Genomic DNA, 18,745 nt, shown 5'->3' on the forward strand with positions numbered 1-18,745 from the left:
GCTTGGTCTTCATTAGAGCTGAATTTGGGCAGAAATCACTTTTCTGATGGCTCTGCAGGATTGGAGACCGAAGTTAATTTATTGTCTTCAGTTCAAAACTTGAAAATGAATCCTATGTCTTGGGAAGTGCTCGGAGTAGCTGGGGGGGTAAAATTCTCCTGATTCATCAAAGCTTCAGTCCTGTTCCTGGAGCTGCAGTTTGACAACCAGGCTCTGCTATTTCTTCCATCATCCTTTTGTTAATTCTTGATTCTGTCCCACTCAGGTGAGACCCCACCTGCAGAGCTGCCTCCAGCTCTGGGGCCCAGCACAGGAAGGACATGGAGCTGTTCAAGCAAGTCCAGGGGAGGCACCAGGATGATCAGAGGGATGAAGCAACTCTGCTGTGAGGAAAGGCTGAGAGAATTGGGACTGATCAGCCTGGAGAAGAGAAGCTTTGGGGTGACCTAATTGTGGCCTCCCAGTGCCTGAAGGAACCAACAGGAAAGATGGAGAGAGACTATTTACAAGGGCCTGGAGTGACTGGACAAGGAGGAGTGGCTTCCCACTGCCAGAGGGCAGGGTCAGATGGGATATTGGGAAGAAATTCTTGGCTGTGAGGTTGAGGAGGTGCTGGAATGGATTTCCCAGAGAAGCTGTGGCTTTCCTGCTCCTGGAAGTGTTCAAGGCCAGGTTAGATGAGGCTTGGAGCAACCTGGGCTGGTGGAAGGTGTCCTTACCTGTCTCTGTGGTAGCTGGGATATTGTTGCTTTAGTTCAGCACTTTCTGGGGGGTGTAATAGGAGAAAAAACCAAACCATGTCACTGGTGTATATAAAACTTCCTTTAAAATGTGAATATTGCTCTTAGACCAATGTAAGGTTCTGTGTGATTTGGTACCACAAGTGGGCTCTGAAATTTAATTCCATAAAATCACAGAATATCCTGAATTGGAAGGGACCCACAAGGATCATCCAGTCCAAACTCTGGCCCTGCACAGGTCACCCCAACAACCCCACCCTGTCCCTGTTGTCCAAAAATTGTCTAAAGTAATTCCAAATCCTTTTGCCCAGGGGTGTGTTTCTGAAGGGTGGATGAGTTTATGAAGACTCTGACAGTCTGTGCTGGGGAACAGCAAAGCTTCTGTGATCTGAGCAGAAATAGATGCCACAACAACTTTGTCATTTTCTCGTGCTCCTTCCTGCCCCAGATTCCCATCTGCTCAGCTCTGGGAGCACAGACATTCACAATGCCGGGAGAGGGGAATTCTTGGAAAATTCTATAATACACAGCAAGGAGTAACCTGTTCTGTTTGAACAAGTAGGGAACTTGCCTGGGTCCTTTACCTGTGCCCCCAGGTGAGTCTGGGCATGGTTTGCTATGACACAGCCCCTCTTGCAGACAGAGGTGTCTGATCTAACCCCCCCATGTGTGTTTTTTTAACAGAAAACAGAGTTTGCACATGAATTTCTGAGCATTTTCACAGGAGGTACTTTGCATATTCACAGTTTTCAGTTCAGGTGTTGACAGCAACACACCTGACAATGATTCTGACATAAAAGGTCTGCACTCAGTTCAAATTTTAATTGTGCTTTATGGATAAAAAGAGTCTCTACATCAATGCAGTTTAATGGCATTGATTTCAGCATGGAGTTCTCAATTATTATTCAGAATTCTCTGTTATCTCACTGCAGTTCTGCAGCCTGAGCAGATAATTCAGTGTTTCATGTGATAACCTTTAACTCCCATCAATGTCAGAAGCAAATTCCTATGTGAAATCCTGTTCTTTCAAAGTGTGCTCCGTGGGTAAATAAGGCATTTATTGCTCTGACAGGGATCGTGAGACACTGAGAACACTCTCACTTACAATATCATTTGCAGAATCAGCTGATGTGTAAGTCAACAACTCAAGCAGAGCTGTTTCCTGGGGTTGCAGGAGAAATGACTGTAGTTGTCCCATTACTGAGGAAAGTGAAAAGCAGGAAAACTCCACCACTGCATGTAAAGTTACAACCGAGGGGGTAATGAAATGCTGAATGTACCATGTTTAGTCTATGGAAAATATAAATCCCTCATCCCTGGAAGTGTCCAAGGTCAGGCTGGATGGTACTTGGAGCAACCTGGTCTAGTGGAAGGTGTCCCTACCCAGGGTAGAAGGTGGAAAGAGATGATCTTCAAAGTCCCCTCAACCCAAACCATTCTAGTCTGATTTCATTCCATTTTTTCACCTACCTCACCTTTCCCCAGCCCATCTCCCTCTGCACTGCTGGAGGGAATCCTTCAGTCTTTGGAGGGGTTCTTGAGACTTTCCTCTGACATCTCCCATCATCTTCAATCTCCATTTCTATTCTTAAATATCTATCTTTGGAATTATTTGTTGGTAAGAAGGTGGAAAGGCAGCCTGGGTCCCAACGTACATCCTGAAGGTGGAATCACCGTGCCTTGGGTGACCTTGGAAATTCCTGCTGTCATAGGAGGAACTGACAGCCAATGATATCAAAAACTAACAGGGTTCCATTTAGGCTTAGGAAATAACTCATGTTTCTCTAATAGTTTCTAAAAGGTTCTGCGAACCTTTTTGGATGAGCCAAGCGAAAATGTATTTATTCCTTCCTGGTGGGCCTCTGTGACTCTTGCTCTTAGGGTTGTTCAAAGCAAGAACAGATCACAGAATCCAGGAAGGGGTTGGGTTGGGAGGGATCTTAAAGCCCATCCAGTCCCACCCCCTGCCATGGGCAGGGACACCTTCCACTAGCCCAGGTTGCTCCAAGCCCTGTCCAACCTGGCCTGGGACACTTCCAGGGATGGGGCAGCCACAGCTTCTCTGGGCAACCTGTGCCAGGCCCTCCCCAATATTTTCTCAGCAGATGTTCTCTGCTGTCTCAAAAGAAAACCTTCCAGCACATTAATTATCATGCAAAACATCAGCACAGAAGTGCTGAATGGCAGCACAGCACCTGTGGGAATTCCCAGCCCCAGATTTCCCTGGATTTCCTGTGAGTGATAAACTGTGCTGCTGTGCCAGTGGTACTGTGTTGAGCTTGTAACTGCAGGGCCATCCTTAATGGATGGGGCTTGGAATTGCACCCTCGAGAATCTCATGACTCTGTGAGCACTAAACCTTCTGCCTCCCTCACGTCTTTGTATATTTTAATTTCAGGAATAGGGGTTGTTTTGGGAATCCTGCCCCCTGTGAGTCATGTCTGTACCTCCTGCTGCCCTTGGACCAGAGCTCTGTGTTCATCCCTACACTTCAATCAATCAGGAATTCCAATCCTGCAAGATGGCTCATGGAAATAATGCTGTCAAGCTTTGCCCTAGGACTTGGAAAATACAGCTGGGCAAGGAGAAGTTCAGAATAAAAAGTGTCACAGGCTAAAAGTCTGGACTATGAATTCCATGTACTGTGTGCACACAGGAATGAGGAATTGTGTCTGAGCCTGAAATTACACATACACACAATATATAAAATCTCATTATACCATGTAAGTTTTTACCATACAGTTATGTAGAATTGTAGAATCCCAAAATTAAGATTGGAAAAGACCTCTAAGATGATCCAGTCCAACCATTAACCCAGCACTGTTGTGTCTAATAGAATTGCGTATCTCACATGCACATTTAATAATCAATTCTACAAAAAAATAAATAACTCTTCCCCAGAGCAGGTGTTGTGACAAACACTCCAGTCTGACCTGGACAAAGAATATTGACATTTCAGGAGTGCCTCACCTTAACACAAAAACTGGCTTTGTCTAGCACTGCTGATGAGGGTTTTCCTGTACAATTTCAGCACAAACATTTTAAAAGCAGATTTTATAAACTACCTTAATAGCTTTCATGGTTTCCCAACAAAAATTTTGTTTTCTTTTAACACAACTGGCTTGGAAAACTCTGTCCCTTCCCAGCCAACCCACAGCTGAGTTTGATCCCAGGCAGGACTTGGCTCTGGCACACAGTGTTTTCATTTGCAGCTGTTTCTGGGGAGTGTTGTATTTCTTTAAACGTCATTGTTTTAAATAGTGACAGGTTCTTTATCCTGCTCTCTATTAATAGATCCTCTGTGTCCTGATCCAGAGGTTGGGAAACCTTCATAGAAGGGGTTGTGAAGCATTGGAACAGGCTGCCCAGGGCAGTTCTCATCCCTCAAGGGATTTCAAAGCTGTGTAGATGTGGCACTTGGGGACAGGGATTAGTGGTGGCCTTGGCAGTGCTGGGGAACACTTGGACTTGATCTTGGAGGAATTTTCCAACCTAAATTGTTCTGTGATTCTATGAATTCCTGCCTCCACATTAATAAGGAAAATTTCTACTTCACTAAAGCAAATAATGCCTTGGAGGCTTCAATTCTCCTCTTAGTATTTTCTAATCAAAGTATTAAAAGTGAAGTTTTATACCCAGGCAATCTTCTGCTTGTGGCTGCTGGAGGTAAACTAGGAATCATTTATGTGATTTAGCTTATGAGAAGAGCACAGGAAGAGAATAAAAACAAAATTCTTATTTCCAGCCTGTATAAATATGCAATTGTTGGTTCTAATTTATCTTACTTTAAAATGGCAGTGTTGTATGAGAGGAAAGAGAGGACCCTCAGGCTTTTACCTTAATTGTTCCTCTGCCTCCAGTTCACTTCACCTGACTTTTTTCTCTTCTGGTCATTTTCCTCTTCAGGTAGAAACCTCCAGGTACTGCTGGGACTGTGAGGGATGTTCCCAAAGGAGGACTTCTGGTGGCACAAAGGTGTGGGGAAGGCTGGACATATCCCCCAACAGCATTTGGGTGCAAAAGCTTCAAAAGTATGATATTCGACATCATCCAAAGTGAAATATTATCTGCACTAAGCAGTGATGGAATTTAGGTGCTTGAAACAGCTAAGGGATTGATAATCCATAATTATTTTTTAGTTGATATTTCTTTTTCCTGACCCTTTTTGAAAGAACAGTTTTAGGCTGGAGATGAATTCTGAAATTCAAAGATGGTCCCTTCCAAGCCAAACTATCCTGGGATTCTGTAATTCTGTGATGTTTCTGAGCATCCCAACATGGTGGTTTTCCATGTATGGGATTTGTGATCCAGCAGCTGTAGCTGATGAGGGCAATGAGTCAGGCCAGGGAAAGGAGGATGGGGGGAAACTCATGATTTTGGAGCCAAAGGGAATTTAAATCAGTGTTAATTCTAGGGGAGGAATATCCTGAGAGAGCAGCCTGGCTCAGGAGAGTGCAGAGCCAGGAGCCCCAGGTTTCCTTTCCAGATGTTCCACCTCTGCACTGAGGGTATCAGAGAATCGTGGAATCATGGAATCTTTTGTGTTGGAAGGGAACTTACAGCCCATCCAGTCCAACTACCTGCCCCTGACAGGGACACCCTCCAGTAGGCCAGGTTGCTCCAAGCCCCCTCCAGCCTGGCCTTGAACACTTCCAGGGATGGGGAAGCCACAGCTTCTCTGGGCAACCTGGGCCAGGGCCTCACCACCCTCCCAGGGAAGAATTTCTTCCCCATATCCCCTCTAACCCTGCCCTCCAGCAGGGGAAGCCATTCCCCCTTGTCCTGTCCCTCCAGGCCCTTGTAAAGAGTATCTGTCCATCTTTCCTGCCAGCTCCTTCAGGCACTGTAAGGCCACAATTAGGTCACCCCAAAGCTTCTCTTCTCCAGGCTGACCAACCCCAACTCTCCCAGCCTTTCCTCACAGCAGAGCTGCTCCATCCCTCTGATCACTTTGGTGGGATGGAGTGATCCAGACATTTGGGAGCAGAGGCTGTTTGTGCCCCTGCACAGAACCAGCCCCAGTCTGACATTCAGCTCTATGATAATTTCTCCATAAGCTCAAACGGTTTCCTCTGTCTGACACCAAACCCGTGATGGTGATTATTCATTTGCTCTGGCTGTTAGTGAGAGTCATAAACCTCCACAGTACCTTGGGGGAATGCTTTCAAAAAGGCTTTTTAATAAACTGTGAAAACTGTTGTTTCAGCAATTGGAAAATAATTAAGGAGCAATTATGGAAGCAAACAGAAATCCTGAGCATATAGTCAAGCTATTAAAATATGTTCTTTTGGAAATTATTACAGTCATACTGGAAAGAAAAGCCACGTTTAAATAAAGTTATGGTTATAACAAACGGAGGGGAAGAAAAAAAAAAAAGAAAGTAGTAATTCAGGCTGGAAAAAGTAAATATTAACAGCCCCCCATGGCAGATACCTCAGCTATGGGAGCTCTTCCTTCCTTTCTTAATTTTCTTATGAAAAATCATAGTTCCATAATTCCCTGGAAGTGTCCAAGGCCAGGTTGGACAGGGCTTGGAGCAACCTGGGCTAGTGGAAGGTGTCCCTGCCCATGGCAGGGGGTGGGACTGGATGAGCTTTAAGGTCTCTTCCAAGCCAAACCATTCTATGCTTCCTTATTTTGGATCTTTTTTCCACTTTTAAGCCAAAAATTTCCTTGTTTGTGACCACTCTGCAAATGTAAAGAAGGAGCAATTTATTCTTTATTGGTTTCACAGTTAAAACTTCAGAGGTGCCACATCAGTTGTGATGCAGAGACTACACAAATACCATCTTCTGTGTTTGCACCCTATCCTGTGATGGGACCCTGCCCTGGATTTCACAACCCATTTTGTTTTCTAAATGGCAGAAAGGTGAGTTTTTAGAATCATAGAGCCATGGGATGATTTGGGTTGGAAGGCACCTTAAAGCACATCCCATGGGCAGGGACACCTTCCTCTGTCCCAGGTTGCTCCAAGCCCAGTCCAACCTGGCCTTGGACACTCCCAGGGATGGGGCAGCCACAGCTTCTCTGGGCAACCTGTGCCAGGGCCTCCCCACCCTCACAGCCAAGAATTCCATCCCAATATTCCATCTAACCCTGCCCTCTGTCCATGTGAATCCATTCCCCCTTGCACAAATATATAACTTTTATGTCCTATTACAACTTTCCAAAGTTGTAACACTGAGCAGTGTAATGACAGTCTCTAATTAGATTGATTTTCTCCCTAATCCAGCCCCGTGCAGGTTGAAACAAATTACTTCTAAATAGTGAAACAAAACACCCACTCACCAGATTTCACTGATTAAGCAGCACTTTCACTTGCCTGCTCTTCATTTTTCACTCTTGGGAAGAGTTATATATCTTTTTATTAGCTGGAGATGGGAATTTGTTTTACTGCCTTTCAGCTGAACGCGTTACATTGAAATTGCTGAATGAGGTCCATAAAAAAGGTGTTTTTAGGAAAAGAGGTGCTGTCTCTATGTCTGGAAGGGGCAGCACTGAAGGACCAAATCCTGGGAGACTCAAGCACCCCCAGTTCCCACCCACAGCCCAGTGGCTCCCAGTTCTGTCCCTCACACCATGTCCTTTGGTGTTGCCTCTGAACAATATAACACAGCGTTAATATAAATCACCAGTCATGATTGCCAGGAATTCTTCTTCCCAGGGAAAGTTTGGGAAGCTCCCCATAACTCCTAGGGGAGCATGACCACCTTTAGAAATTGAGAATATTCATAGTCAAAAAAATCCCACTTTCTAAAACTTATCATTAAAAAAAAATTATCTCACTTTCTAAAAGGTGGATTTTAGAGAATGTTCTGCTGGTTTGGGTTTATTTGCCCACATTTCTGCTTCTCAGTCTCTATTAATGCTATTTTCCTCTATCCTGGTGCAACCCACAGGGCCATGCAGTGACTGAGGCTGTTCTGAGGAGCCACCACAGTGCCTGTGGTTTATGAGGGGTTTGTGTGATCGATTTTTGCCTTTCAGCTGAGATAATGGGCACTTTGCATAGAGGATTTATAACCACAAACATCCCTCGGCATTGGCACATGAAATGGGTCTGGCTTTTATTGCAACAGCACTTCATTGATTTTGCAATGCTCTGCTCGGTTCTGCTGGGTCTAATTCTGCCTTACCTGGAAGAAGGAGTTTTCCCACGACTCTCCCATCATAATTTAACTTCCCAGAACCATTTTACAGCCTGACTTTCAGAGCAGTTTTATGCCCATCTGACTTTGTTAACACAGCATAAAATGTACCAAAAAAATTGGAGGACATCACATCAAGGGCTTTAAATGTGTATTTATCCACATGGTGGTGAAAGGAAGCAGGAAGGACACTCAGTTTGGAGCTATTCAGTGTTTCTTTTCAGAGATGATGTGAATGAAGGATTCTAATTCTCAATTCTAATGATTTTAATCATTCTAATGCTCAGTTCTAATGATGGAATTACTTATTTGACATGTTAGATCTTGGACTAGATGGTCTTTAAATGTCTCTTTCAACCCAACCAGTTTATGATTCTATGATTCTAAAAAGTCTTCTATCTGCTGAGGCATCTTATTTTCTTTTTCTAATGAAAACCTAAAGGGTTTGAATCCAATGGCTCAGCCACATCACTCAGGGCATGATCCTGCCCCTCCAAGGGAACCACATCAGTAATAGTTCTGGTAGAGACACTGTGAAACAGAATAAAATTTTTCTGCTATTAAAACTCACAGGACTGGGGAAATTGCTGCCAATTTACTGCCACAATTGCTGTGCTGGACAGCAAAGAACTACAGAATGGTTTCATGATTCCGTGTTTCCAATTAAAATGCATAACTTTTTTCCTGTTTTAACTTTACCATTTTTAAGCATTTATCCATTCACTATTATATTTGTGCTTGATATGTATCTCAAACTGCATTTTTTAATTTATTTTTTTAACTTTCAGCAAAATTTGTTTATTATTTCTACAATCAAGGAGAGAAGTGTATTCCTTATGTGCATGAGGACAGAAACTCTACGGCTGTTTTCCTGTGATTTTCCTAGTACAGGTGAGCAGTAGTGATGTCAGAGGTACATAATCTCTTTAATTCTAATTTTCTTTACTTATCTTAGGATGAACAGAGATATACCCAAAGTTTTCCTACTTGTCTGACCCCAAGGAAGGTGCCAGTGTGCCTGTTTTCACCCCCCAGGTGATGCCAAGAGTATCAGTGGGCACTGCTGCTCTAGGAGCACAGGGAACTCCCTTAAACACCACAGAGCTGCTGTTAAACTGAAATCCTGAGGGGAAATGCAGAGAAAGTGGCTCAGGGAAGCAGAGGGCTCAGCCTGGCTGGCATCTGCACCACTACAGAATTCTGGATGAAATCCAGGGATAAATTTGCACAAGAGAGGGGGAATCAATCCCTGAGAGGGAATTGTGGCCAAGTCCCTTTTGTCAGCTTAGATGTTGTTCCAGCACGTGACAGGTCCTGCCCTGACCCAGGTGAGACCAGAGCAGGCAGAAACTCACTCTGGAGGGCAGCAGGTACCCAAAGTATTCCCCATTACAGCCCTCATTCTGCTGCTGCCCCTGGCCAGGTATGTGCTGCTTCCTGCAGTAAAGGCTGGATTTTGGGACAACCTCGTGTCACAAAAAGCATCTGAAGGTTCATTGAATGCATGTCTGGAATGCTTTTTAATGCACTACAGATACATGTCCCCCCACTCTTTCCATATCTTCCATTAAATATACACAGACAACGAGTTCATTTTGTGGTGACTCAGCACTGGGATTTCCTGTTAGGCCTTAAATTCCAAGTCTGTGCTGAGCTTTTTTCGTTTCCCCTGGTGAATAAATTACAAATGCTAATTTCTGCTCAGGAGAAAGGAAGATGAAGGCAGCAGAACAGACAGGGATGCCAAAATATTTGTTGAATAAGTTACAAAAGTGAAACAGAGCCTGTGTGTTTCCAGTGGAGCTCAGAGCAAGATTCCAACCCTGAATTTAAGATCAACTTCTTTATTTACTCACAGTCCAATTTAGTGCAAATATATTATATCCAACATCTGTATTCTGCAATCCACTGCTGAATAAGCTTTGGAAATTCTATTTTCTCTGTTTCCTGTGTATATTTGCACATGGTTCTTGCTAAATCACAGTAATGACCCTAATTCCACATGAAGGACCTGAACTGAATGGTGTCCCTGAACTGATATCCCACCTACTCCACAGCTGCTCTACAAGGTTATCATTCATTTCCTTCCCTATTTTCATCCAGGCTCTTGTAAAATGAACAGGGAAAACAAGCAACTTAAAACCATTATAAAATATTTGAACTACAACACCTGCATTAATATCTATTTTGGTGCTGAAGTTGGAGAAATGTGAATTTCCATTTCAACACTCAGAGATCCTGTGAGGTGTTTTCTCATGGTGAAGGCAAGAACTGAGTTGAGTTAGGTGGGAAAGCAGGAGCAAGTTCAGCATCTCTCAGCAGCCCTGGGCAGCCTGTTCCAGGCTTCACAACCCTTTTGGGGAAGTAATTTTTTCTTATATTCAATCTAAACCTTGAAACAGCATAGAAAACTTAAATAATATAACTTGATGACATAGTCTATATAACTTTCTTTTAATTCTCACATATTTTGAATTGTATTTAGAGCTGCTTGTAAAATCAACTGTATTATATATATATATGTGTATCTTAAAATACCACATTTTAGTCTAGTTTTGGAGAAAAAAAAGAGGTCTCTTCCAACCCAGGCCATTGTGTGATTCTATGACTTACCCTTGATATTAAGCAATAAAAATAGTGCATTTCTCACTTTAATGTGAATTACTGAGATAAATGAAATTAGATAATAAATAAACTCTAGGAAATAATGATCTGTTTGCTGACAGCTTCTAGAAGGATGTGAATAAATCATCATGCATCATTTCAACCTTATAATTGACAAGACCAGGTTATGACATCAGTTATAAATGAATGTAGCTTTATTATACATTGGCATCTTGTAGTCAGAAATCATCAATTTAATGACATACCAGGAAAACAGCTCCTTCAGGCCCTTGGACACATTTCTTGTGGAGCTGGCAGTGCCTTTGTGGTCAGGGGTCAGCTCCTGCCCATTCTGCACAAAGCATTTCTGGCACATCCCACTTTGCCTCTCACCCCTTTTTTAACTTTGTTGTTGAAAAATTCACTTAATTAAACAACAGTTATCTTGGGATTAGGGGTCTGCAAGTCCAACATTAAGTGCATTTATTTCACTGTAGAGTTTCAATGTTCCCTTTCAGAACTGCTGCTGAAGCCCCAGTGCCTTTGCCTGCCATTGCTGGGGGGGAAGCCAGAGGCAGTGAAATTCCCCCTGTTCTTTATTGTGCTTTTAACCTCAGTGAGCAAACAGCTGCTCAGCACTGACTCCAGTGCTCATCCCTCCTTCCTGGAGGTCTCTGCACTCTCCTCCAAGCACTGTTGGGGTCTTGGGTCACTCATGGCCCTTCCCTGTGGGCTGGAGTCTTGTGGCCTCTGCCATCCCATCCCTCGCTGATTCCAGCAGCAAATGACATCTCCTGAAGCTCAAGTGCACAGACTAAGAAAGACAAATGAAAACAGACAGAGGGAAAAAAGTCTTCTGGACACTGCCTGAATTCACTGGGCACCCATGAAATCTCGCCCTGGGAGGAGCTCCTTGATCCCCAGCCAGAGCCCCCATGTCCTCTCCAAACAGTCCTTGTCATGCACTGACTCAGCTGCTGCTTCTTCTGGAAGCGCAAACACCCTCTGTGGTGACCCAGCTGAGGTTAGGCTGCCCATTTTATCCTGTGGTTTCCCTGACAGCACAGGAGGAAGGCCCAGATGTCACCTCTGTGTGACTGACAGCACCTCCAGCCACCCCTGGTGGGTCTGACACTGAGATGGCTCTCCTGTCACAGCCCTGCTGGGGCTCAGCTGGTGCATCTGTGCTTCTCCAGCTCTGCTTAATGAGGCTCTGAGGTTCATCCTGTTGGAAAAGGACATTTCCTCTGACTGGTGCCAAAGCTGGTTGAAGTGCTGGCCCAGGGAGCGGCTGGTGCCCACCCTGTGGCAGGACATGGGGCACCCATGGGTTGGGGCAGCACCTCCTCTGATATGGGAGGTTTAATCACTGCACCAGTGACCAGACTGACACCCAAAGAGCCATCAGCCACCATTTCTCTTGGTGCTCCTTTGCACAGGAGCAGTAGGAGAGAAGTCATTCTGCGGATGTACAAAAGAACAGCGTAAGAAAGATATGGACCTGCTGGAATGAGTCCAGAGGTGGCCACCAAGGTGATCACAGGGTTGGAGCCCCTGTCCTGGCTGGGAGATCTGGGGGTGTTCACCTGGAGAAGAGAAGGACCCAGGGAGGCTGTAGAGCTCCTTTCAGAGCATAAAGGAGCTCCAGGAGAGCTGGAGAAGGACTTTGGACATGGGCCTGGAGGGGCAGGACAAGGGGGAATGGCTTCTCACTGCTAGAGGGCAGGGATAGATGGGATATGGGGAAGGAATTCTTGGCTATGAGGGTGGTGAGGTACTGGAATGGATTTCTTAGAGAAGCTGTGGCTTCCCCATCCCTGGAAGTGTCCAAGGCCAAGTTGGATGGGGTTTGGAGCGACCTGGGCTAGTGGAAGGTGTCCCTGCCCATGGCAGGCAGTAGGACTGGATAGACTTTAAGTTCCCTTCTAAGCAGAGTGAGATTTTTATCAAAGTTAAAAACCAAGCTAAGGCCTTTCATACACTTTGTTTGAATGTTCCCTTCAAGCTCAAATGCCCTGGCAGAGAGCGGTGCTCATACCTGAGAGACCAATCCCACCGAGTTCTACGTCTATGTACTTGTGTCTGTAACTCACTTGTGGATGTAAGTAAAGTCTCACATGTATCTGCATACGTAAAAAAAGGTTTCAAGTCTGGTGATTTTAACTATTTCCACCAGTTTTCTATTTTGGTTCTCAGGTGGAAAAGTTCCTTTCATAGCCAAGCTTAAAAGTCTGTGTTTCACTTCTTTGCTTTTCCCAGTGTACAAAGTAGATGATGCTTAATAGCCACATTTACAGAGTGCTCAAATCACAAACCATGGAGGACTTTTTTTGTGGAAAGAAGAGTTGTCATGGTAACAGAGCAGCAAGAGATTTAATTCCACTGAAGTACCTGCAGAAGATGAGAGTGGAGGGGCTCTGGGAGGTCACTGAGCCCTGGCCCTGGTGCCTTCACTCCCTTTCAGAACTTCAGCATAACATCCCTCTGATAAACTGAGGTAATTCCATGTAAGGAAAGGAAACCAGAAATTTCCTTCATTATCCATCCAAAGTTGCTCCTGGTGAGAGGAAAGTCCTCATCTCTGGAGTCGTTGAGCTCGTGGGATGTGACTGGCATGGAAACAGAACCATGACATCCTTCTGACAAGTACCACCAGCATTAATTGGCCTCACTTCTCCTTCAGTGTCTGTATAGTTAATGAGGTTTGTGATCTAATTTCTCATCTCTTTGTCGTATCAGTTGGGAATAATTTTCCTAACAAACATTTATGGACACAATATTCACACATTCATCCAATATGTCTTTTACAACCCAGGCTTCTCCAGAAAGTATTTCTATCTTGACAGATGAGTTTAATAAAAAAAATCTTGGAGCTGAGCCTTCCGAAACTCAAGAATTCAATAATAATAAAAACTTAACCTACCCCAAATCAGAGAGTTCTTTCTAAAGAGAGAGGGAGCAGCTCATATTTATCTCTCATCAACCCATTTCAATCCATTGATGGGAAAGGATGGTACAAATATTATTCCCATTTTACAAATGAGGTTACAAAAATCCAGAGGAGCAAAGTGAATTGGCAAATTGAGCTCTCAGTTATCTGTAATTTGCTTACAGTCCTTATAGAGCCTCTGGAACACCCTGGGCTGAGCCTGATTGTCAGGGAACACCAGCACCAACCTCCAAAGGGAGTCAGGACTGAGAGGCCAACCCTTTTCTGAGTGAAATGGAGCCCCAAACCATCAGCTTTTCCTTGATATTTTGACTGAAAGATTGAATATATATTTTAAATTATTCTGGAGGAAAAGCAGGTAAATATCTGATGTTTCAAAGGTAAAACTGTTCATCAAGCAATGCAGCACACAGAGTCACGTGGGGTAAGGTTGGACTCAATCATCTTGGAGGTATTTTCCAACGTGGATGGTTCTGTGATTCTGAGATGTCCCATCCCCGAAAGTGTCCAAGGCCAGGTTGGATGGGGCTTGGAGAAACTTGGGCTAGTGGGAGGTGTCCCTGCCCATGGCAGGGGGTGGAACTGGATGGTCTTTAAGGTCCCTTCCAACCCAAACCATTCCATGATATCATGATTCCATGATCTAGTTCCAACCCTGTGCTCATCCTTTGACATAGACTGCACCAAGCACTGAAGAAGTTCTTGCAGACTTTGAGGGAAAACACACTGGGAATATGTGAGGAGCTTTGTGTCCTCCTCACTTCTCTGGGTCATGGCAAATCTGAGCTCTGAGAGCCCACATTGCTCAAAGGTTATTGTGGTTTGACACAAGAGTTACCTACATAAACCTGCTCATGGGACCACAAGAAGATACTTTTAGTCCTTTATTTAGGTCTCATTGATCTTTCTTTTAAGGCAAAACAAACCTTACAATTCCTTATCACCATTTTTTCACTCTCTGCCCCTCCCAATTTACAGACTTAAACGCAGCATCCCAGCAGCATCCCTTGATCCAGGCAGCTTTAGAGGAATTAAAAGCTTCTGTAAATCTTGAACTCTCTCAGGTTTTACCTAAACTACATCTGGGAAAAACTCACAGAGCAGGGAAGAGTCTGATTTTAGGTGGACTCTCTTCCCTGTCCATCTGCTATGCCAGGACACGGTGTCGGGCTGGAGGCTCAAAGGGAGATGGCTCAAACCCCCTCCAGCTGCTTCCCTGGCCATTCAAACATCTCTCAGCATCTCCCAGGTGCTCAGGAAAATTTCCTGAGCCCTCTTGTGTGATTGTGGCAAAGGGTTTCTTCAGTCCAGTGGTGTGTGAGGAGAATATCAATGAGAGGCGAGTTGTGATGGCTTAAGGGGTGCAAATTCCTCATTAAATGCAGAAGGAATTTCAGTTTGAAAAGGGGACTTCAGTGCAGAGAGGGTAAAGTGCTTGGAGGTTCCTTGACTTGCTCTGTCCTTAAAAATATTTGAATTGAGGATGGTGCCCGTGAGCAGAGGGAAAAGCTGAATCCATGTCTGCTCTGCCAAGCCAGGCTGTGCATTAACCACGTGCACACGGCTGTCAGCAACATCAGCCATAAGATGTTTTTCTTCCAGAGCCATTTACAGTAATCAAAAAGGCTTTCTGGCTCCTAAATTGCCTCTAACGAGAAGGATATATATTTCTGTGTGATGGTTATATATTTCTGTGCGATGGATAATTCCCCAAACACATTGAGTTTCAAATAATTTCTAATTTTAGGATGCTAAGCTCCTGTTAACCTTGTAATCGTTTTCTCTAGGAAATCACTTCAAAAATTTACATACACTTCTATCTCTGTGCTCTCCCATCCTTGCTATGAATCACACATAATTACTTGGAGAAGGAGATCTGACCTATCTGTTTAGTCTTTATTCTCAATTACCCCTGCAATTACTGCAAACGGAGTCGAACACAATTCCTCTAACCACACTTTACCACTGTACTGAGAAGTTGGCAAAATTCCCACCTGCCAGAGAGGATTTCATGGAAAGGCAGTGCTGAGAGACCCCAGAGTGCCCAGACCCCAGTTGTGGATAATGTAGCTCTGTGTGTTTATGAGATTGTTGGGAAGTGCTTGAAACTGTTACTGCCAGAATAACGAAGAGGGACATTGGTGAACGTTTGTGCTGGCTCTTAATAACCCATATTCTTCACTGCAGATGAACATCTTGGTGTCTCTCACTTGTGGTGACAAAGCAGAACTGTCTGGACTGCGACAAAATGGAGATGGGCTGTGTCAGAACTGCTGAACCTCTACCTGGTTGGATGTGCTTCAACTGCTGGTTGCACAGGAACAACTGGTGTTCAATAATCACAGAATCATAGCATGATTTGGGTTGGAAGGACATCAAAGCCCGTCCAGTCCCACTCCCTGCCACAGGCAGGGATACCTTCCACTAGCCCAGGTTGCTCCAAGCCCCATCCAAACTGGCCTTGGACACTTCCAAGGATGGGGCAGCCACATCTTCTCTGGGAAATCCATTCCAGCCCCTCACCACCCTCACAGGGGAGAATTCATTCCCAATATCCCATCTAACCCTGCCTTCGGGCAGCTGAAGGTCATAAACAAATGTTTCACTCCTGAACTTCGCACAACTGTGTGTTTTTCACAGTCTCTGTGTGTCACCTGAATGTTCTGAGTTCCCTTTTTCAACACATGATTAATTGCTGACAAGAAAATTATAACTTTAATGTCTACTCTCAAGAAAATTATGGGCATGGTTTTAAACCTGGAGTCATATTTTCAAGAATATATTTCAAGTATATATTTCAAAGACCTACAGAAAATATGTGGGAATTGTTCCTTCTTTGCATCGCTTCAGTCCCATCTTCTAATATTAGTAAAACTGTCAAGTCTCATTAGCTGCAGGTTAATTGAAGCTTCCACAGGTGATTAAAATACAGACACTCTATGGCAGATGTCACCTTTTCTTTGTGTTATAATGAAAGGGGAGAAGAGGAAAAATTAATAAAATGCATATTTCAGAGATTTTTAACTATAGAGCAAGCTGACATTTCCCTTTCCAGACACCTCACAGAATGAGCAGTTGCACTGTGGAGAAGAAAGGGGGGCTCATTTCAAAGGGGACATTCAGAAGATAGTTCCACTGATGGGGCAGGACACAACGGTCCCATTGAACCTCAGAATCATTTAGTTTGAAAAGACCTTTAGGATTATTGAGTCCAACCGTCCCCCAGCACTGCCAACCCACCAGTGACCCATGTCCCCAAGTGTCACACCCACACAGCATTTAAACTCCTCTGGGGATGGGGACTCCACCTCTGCCCTGGGCAGCTGTGCCAGGGCTGGACCATCTTTTTTGCGAAGGATTTTTCCTTAATTTTCTTTGATATCCAATCTGAGCCTCCCTTGCACAACTTGAGGCCGTTTCCTATTGTTCCATCACTTGTCACCTTGGACAAGAGACTGACACCCACCTGGCTCACCCTCCTTTAGACTTCACCAATACTGTCCTCAGGTAACGTGCCAGGCAGGAGTAATCTGAACGTAACAGGAGCATATTATATATAAATATAGATTTAGGTGGTTTTAGTTATTTTTCTAGTGTTACACAAATATTTTGTAATGGGAAAAGTAAAGTTGGAGATGCTGTGAAGCAGGACCTTAACCTTTAAAAATTCTGGATCTCCTTTGGAGCATGGAAAGAGCTGTAGGACATTGCTTTCTTGCCATCTCACCTCAATTTCCTGCAGGTGTCTCTACCCTGAAGGAAACTTTTCCATCTCCAGTGACTTGGGTGGGTTGTAAAACTTGTGTTGGGGGATGTTCTGGAAAGCACCATCCCAGGGACCTTCTTCCATGTGCTTTGCGTGATGTTTCTCTTGGCTGACATTTATTTTATGTCCTGTGGGTTTTCTATAAACTCCAACCCAGGTGGGAGCTGGTCCAGAGCAGTACCTGAGCATTTACAACCAGCCATCCAGCACAACAACCTGGCAGTAACTGGGGCTCTTACAGTGGAATTAGTTGGAAGATCAGTGTAAAAGCCTTGAATTGCCATTGCAGGCTCCAAATGTTCCCCACACTGTGATAAAATTTACAGCAAAATGTGGCTCTGCCTTGAAGGAGAAAAACTCCCCCCAAAACAACCTGATTTTTGGGTGAGGAATTCATAATCTTTTCACAGGTTACTGAATTATGTTGATAATAATATATATAGAATATATTATTTATAATAATATAAATATATAATAAATATGTTTACTATATATATTTATTGTTTATAATAATAAAATAGATTTAAGTCCATAAGGAATTTGGACTCCTGATTCCAACTGACATAAAGAAGAATCAAGTGCTGAAGCACCTTTAAAACCCCCATATTTATTCCCCAAGATAGGATATGACCTGAACAAAGGAGAACACTCCTGTGCCCTGCAGCATTAGCTGTGCATTGCAAGTCATTTAATTAGATTTAAATTTAAATTTCATATTTTCAATTTAAATTTTTTGCAGCATATTTTCCAAGGCACTGAACCCCAGCTCTGTTATTGATTATTGGCAATTTTATTGACAATCTCCAGTGTGGATGTTGCAAATAAGGGACAGAATCCCAGAATATTCTGAGTTGGAAGATTCCCACAAGGGTCATTGAGTCTATCTTTTCCAGACTCCCAGTAGCCGCCCTAAAACTCCTTCAAGACCCCCAAAATATACTCAGGACCTCCCAGACCCCCTCTAGACCCCCCATAACCCCTTCAACCCTCCCCAAAAGCCCCTCCACACCCCCCATAATCCCCCAAAACCTCTTCAAGACACCCTAAAACCCACTCTGGACTGCCCATAACCTCTTAAAGACTCCCTAAATGCCCTCCAGATCCCCTCTAGCACACCAAAACCCATTCAAGACCCTCCAAAACTCCCTCAAGACCCCCCAACCTCCTCCGGACTCCCCTCCAGACCCACTAACCTACCCCAAATCCCTGCAGATTCAGCCTCCCAATTCCTCCCAGTGCCCCCTCCAGTGTCTCCAGATATCCCCCTGTGCCCTCCCATCCCCCAGCACCTCTCCCAGTGCCTCCCAGTATCCCCCAGTGCCTTTCAGGGTCCCCCAATGCCCACCAGTTCTCCTTCCAGTACATCCCAATCCCCTTCACCACCTCCCAGTATCCACCAATCCCCAAAGGGTGTCAAAGTCTTGTTGCAGTGACTCCAAAAATAGCCAAAAAAATTCATTTATTTTTTATCTTGTTCATGCCTTGCTGGAAGTCTCAACACTGGCCTTACTTTGCTGCTGCTCATAAAGACAAACTA

Source organism: Corapipo altera, unplaced genomic scaffold (assembly GCF_003945725.1).
Source record: "Corapipo altera isolate COAL_440 unplaced genomic scaffold, ASM394572v1 180, whole genome shotgun sequence".
In the NCBI taxonomy this organism is placed as follows: domain Eukaryota; kingdom Metazoa; phylum Chordata; class Aves; order Passeriformes; family Pipridae; genus Corapipo; species Corapipo altera.